This window comes from Meleagris gallopavo, chromosome 7, assembly GCF_000146605.3.
Source record: "Meleagris gallopavo isolate NT-WF06-2002-E0010 breed Aviagen turkey brand Nicholas breeding stock chromosome 7, Turkey_5.1, whole genome shotgun sequence".
NCBI classification, from domain to species: Eukaryota; Metazoa; Chordata; class Aves; order Galliformes; family Phasianidae; genus Meleagris; species Meleagris gallopavo.
In genome coordinates this window covers 822,994-827,657 of record NC_015017.2, presented here as the reverse complement: position 1 = coordinate 827,657, position 4,664 = coordinate 822,994, and the positions used below count along the sequence as shown (strand labels likewise).

Below are 4,664 nucleotides of genomic sequence, written 5' to 3'. Positions count from 1 at the left end.
GTAGAGATACGGCACTTGGGGACATGGTGTGACGGTTTCACAGCTGGACTAGATCTTAGAGGTCTTTTCCAACCTTTATGATTCTCTAATTCTGTTCTATAATGGTGAAGTCTTACTGTGGGTTGACGTACCACTGAAGATGATATCACTTGGATTCAAGACCTTCTCACTCAATAGTCTAGCCTCCAGCTGCAGGCCCTCCTGGCAGCTCATTGTGCCAAGCAGAGATGCACACACCAGCTCATGCACTTACGGGTGCAGATGTGGCTGTTGCTTCTGCAAGCACAGCTTATCAGGTGGGCACACAGTGTTTAAGCAGCTGGACCACAGTGTGTGGACCTGAAGCTGAACCCTGGGGATTGATAATCAAAATTCTTGCATAGACCCTGGAGAACAGCAGTCAAACCTATACCTGCTTTACAGTCTTTGTGGCTGAAGATAAGGTCATTGCTTTCCCTGGGTGATTAAACACACATCAAGAGCATCACTTGCCTAGTTGGACAGCTTGCCAATGCCATGCCAGGTCCGCAGGCCTTCTCTGCAGGCTTTCACACAAATTCATCATGCAAAACTAAAACCTTTGCTCTGCATCTATGAGCACCAGGTGTTACCAAATGCAGGAACCCACCCTTCCTGACAGCATATAGGGAGACCAGTGTGTGGAAGGCTGGCAAGCTGCAGGAATCTCTTGGTTCACTGCATCTCCAAGCCATGATAGATGCCATCAGCACTGCCTCCCATTCAGCTCTTGGCTAGGGAGCCCAGCTCCATCAGCTGGGTCTCTGCCCATGTTTGCACAGCACAAACAAAGCAGCAACATACTCTATCACCCCAAAACCTGGCAAGATGAAAACATATATGTGGGTCTTTAAACGGGTATGTGCCCAGAGTGTGTTACTGGGCACACTCCTTATGTACATGGTCATACCCATCATGGTGCTGTGGCTGCAGGGAGGTGCTTGGAGGCACTGTTAGGGAGCACCAGCACAGGCTCGGAGCAGCCTTGCTTAAGGACTTCAGGTTTTGTTTGCCTCATCCTGCTTCATCCTGACCCAGTTCCTGACCAATCCTAACTCGCTGCAAGCTCTCAGCAGAGGGTATATAAATAATGGATGTTTCTATGACTCCTCTCACCACCTGTGCTGTCCCATTATAATTTCTGCTCAGCGTCTCTCTGCAGCCTCCCTGTGTCCCCAGGAGCCGAGCATGCTTGCCCTCCCATATTTTATCTTATCTCTGGCCTGCATTTAGTCCTCCCCCCCTTGCAATGGCCAATGTGGGTATGGATGGCATTGCTGCAGCTTGCAGGCTGATAGACACACACTGGTGGTGGGATCAGCACAGCAGCAGTACCTTCTTGCCACCGATGAGGGCTGTGAATGAGAGCATTTCTAGTACGAGTGAATCCAGGATGCGTGTGTGGTGTGTGAAAAGAAACCCCAGAATTAGAAAAATGGAAAAGGGTGTGGATGAGATTTGAATTCCAGTGTGACAACAGGCAGTCCATCTCCTTGGGCTGGGCATGGATGTTCAGCATTGAGCCGGACCAGGTAGATCAAGTGGAGGATGCTTTCTGCTTGGTGCTAATGCTTTTAAAGAAGAGCAGGGAGTTAAGTGCAGAGATTCTGTTATTGCTAATGGTGTTTGTGTTCACAGCTCCCCAGGTGTTGCTTTAGAAACAGCCATGCCCTGGCTGTTAACCCAGTCTCCCTGCTGTTTAGCTTTTGATACTCAGATACAAAATTGCATTTTGTTTGGATGTGCAGAGCATGTCATGAAATGCTTGACATGAGAGCTGCAGTTTGCCTCCTGGACTCCTGCCTTTTAGCTATTTGAAACAAAAAAAGAGATTGATCTACTGCACCTCAGGAAGGGTGGGCAAGCAGGCAGTAGTCTCACCTGCTGTCCTGGATGGTTCTCAGCACTGATTGCACATGACACTTCATTGGGTAATAGCAGCAGCAGAAGTATCAAATATTAACAAAGCTTAGTTTCTTAAGGTTCTTCAGTGTCCCACCCCATCAGTGCAGAGGTGAGCTATGCCTTCCTGCTAGTGTAGAAGGAATTTCTGAAGAGGACTTTTGTTAAAGAGAAAAGCCCTGGTTTCCCTGCTGCTGAGCATGCAGCATCCCCTTCAGGGACCATTCTCTCCCTGGAGTCTTTCTCAAAAGAGATGAGCTGAAGATTTCATGAGGGCATCCTTCCCTCCCCAAGAGGACTTCCTTCACTTTGTGAGGTATATCACATGTGTAATGGCAGCCTTCCACAGACTGACCCAAGAAATACTCGCTGTCAAGGTGGGTGCTTTCTCAGGGAAAACCAGCTAACGGAGCTGTCCCAGCAATGACTGTCCTGTACAAGCCCACAAGGCTCCATCTTGCCAAACCAGGTATTTGGCTAACATGTGAACTGTGTGGCAATCGTGCTGTGAGGGCTGACTGCAAGAGAGATGATGACAAGTGCTCAAGATTTGTGAAGATGAGGCAGAATAAACACAATAAGTTTCCTAATTCTGATGTAGATCTGAATGGATTCATCTCCACCTCTGGGATGTCTGGAAGAAACTCTGTTGGTTGTACAGTCCCAAAGAGACCAAGGAGACACATCCCAGCAGAACTGTGGCACCAGCACTTCCAGGGGGATGCAACTCACCCTCAGAAATCTGCATCCCAGGATGTCCAACCTACAAATAATCCTTGCCTTCCTCCCAATCTCGTGCCACCAAGCTGGCTCATGGTTTAACTCTGTCCTTGCAGGACTCCATAGCCATGAGGCATTTGTTCCTCCACTCCCATCAGCTGACAGTGGTGAGCACAGTTCACTCTGTTCTGGCTCTGTCTGGCCTCTAGCAACTTCCCTTCAGCAGGAAACTGCTGTCCTCCTGGAGGCCTCCTGGTGGCTTGAGTGCCAAAGGAGAGAAGTAATTGTAAACCAGAGACACTTCCTTGTGCTTTGGCCAAGAGATGGTCCTGGCCAGCACTGTCTGTGTTCTTATGATAAATCTGACTTGCTTTGTGCTTGGCAACATACCCTGTGCAATGAACACACTCACTTCTGGCAGGCAAAAATGAGATAAATTGCAGCAGGGCTTGCATTTCATTAGGAAGCTATGGGGTGTCCATGTTACAAACCAAAGGACACACTGGTGCATCCAGCCTGCTGGAAATGATCTGACCTCTTCAATGACAGTGATCATCTGGGCACTCAGCATAGCTGCTCTCTTAAAGGAGGGTCCACCTACAGAGACAACATGATCTGATAAAAATTTTGTCCCTTTTTCTTCTTTCCAAGAGTTACAGCTGAAGAAAAAAGAATGTGATTCACTACCAAGCCTTCCCATTGGCAGCAACGCTTTCTAAAATAGAAGCAGACATTTGCTTCTCCTTGTTCCTTGCTTTGCATGCGCTTGTATTGCTCAGATGACTTTTCTTTAGGGGACATTAACACTTTCTAGGTCAGAAAAAAGTGAGAAACACACTATGAACTCACTCAGTTTTCCCATCCATTCAGGTTGAACACCCTAAAACCAAATCTGGCTGATGCCAGGCAAGCAAACATAGAGCCAGGACCGTATCTCAGTATGACTTCTCCCTCTGGCCTTTTCCTGATCAAAACCACCCTGAGCTTTGCCTTGGATTTAATTTCTTTGCTCCAAGTTCAGCAGCATCTGTCTTCTGGAGGTGGGAATAGAGCAGCACAGCTATTCCAAAATAAACAGTTCCACAACTGCTTTTCCGTAACAAGGAAGTTGTTTTCTCAGGGCAAACCATTTTCATTCTAGAGGAAAGTGTCAGTGGGAGGAATAGCTGGAGAAAACCTGGCTATGCTTCTTTTCTGGAGCTATCATCATCAGGTAGAAAGACCAATGAGTTTCCTCTCTGCAGTTTTTGTGGCCAAGCCAAGCTGGCATATGGGAATGACCTGACCTTAACTCTACCACTTTGCCTTTGCACAATGGGAGATGTCAGAGTTGGGGTTCTCAATAAATACCCACAGCTAGAGGCAGCAGTGTGGGGAGAACTCTGTCTCCAAACCAAAAGGGCAGAGAAAACATGGAGCTGCTCCAGCAAGGGAGAAAGGCCTGTAATTAATGCAGTGGGAAAATTACACGTTTATATAGCCCCTCCAAACACAATAGCAGACATCCATTTCCTGCAGGGCCATGGACACTTGCCAGCTTGCAAATAAATCACAAAAGCACAAAGCCAACAAGGAGGAAAAGAAAGAGGAATTATCACATAGGATGCAGTAGCCTTTGTACCAGGAAAATAATCAGCGTCTCCATCAGACATCTATTGTTTATCAGTAATGTTCTCTAACACTCCAGCAATTGAAGCCTCAACAAGGAAGTGATGATCAAATTGAATGATGGGGGCCTCCTTGAGTTTTGCAAGCTTCAAGCACACAACAGAGTGGTAGACTGGGAGATGTACTGACCTTCCCAAGAGGCATTTGTGGGATCAAAATGAAAAAAGAAAACTGAAAACAACAAACCTGGTATTACATAGACTTTGGCATGAGGAAAATATGGAATAAAACCAAAGCTCCCCATTTTCCTGTAGGGACAAGGTGACTGGTGTGGAGGAGTGGAGGCATGAAATGATCTGGCAGCACCTCAACAGCAACTGCATCCACTGATGCTGGAGAAAACAAAAAAAAAAAAA

General features: G+C 47.0%; 1 long non-coding RNA gene across 1 annotated transcript in view; it reads right to left on the bottom strand.

Moving 5' to 3' along the window:
• Positions 1-4,125: 4,125 nt before the first annotated feature.
• Positions 4,126-4,664, bottom strand: part of LOC104911604 — a 28,653-nt gene continuing 28,114 nt past the window's right edge. Inside the window, exon 3 of the long non-coding RNA XR_004160239.1 lies at positions 4,126-4,640. This is a non-coding gene — a long non-coding RNA (uncharacterized LOC104911604). The remainder of the gene's footprint in view (positions 4,641-4,664) is intronic.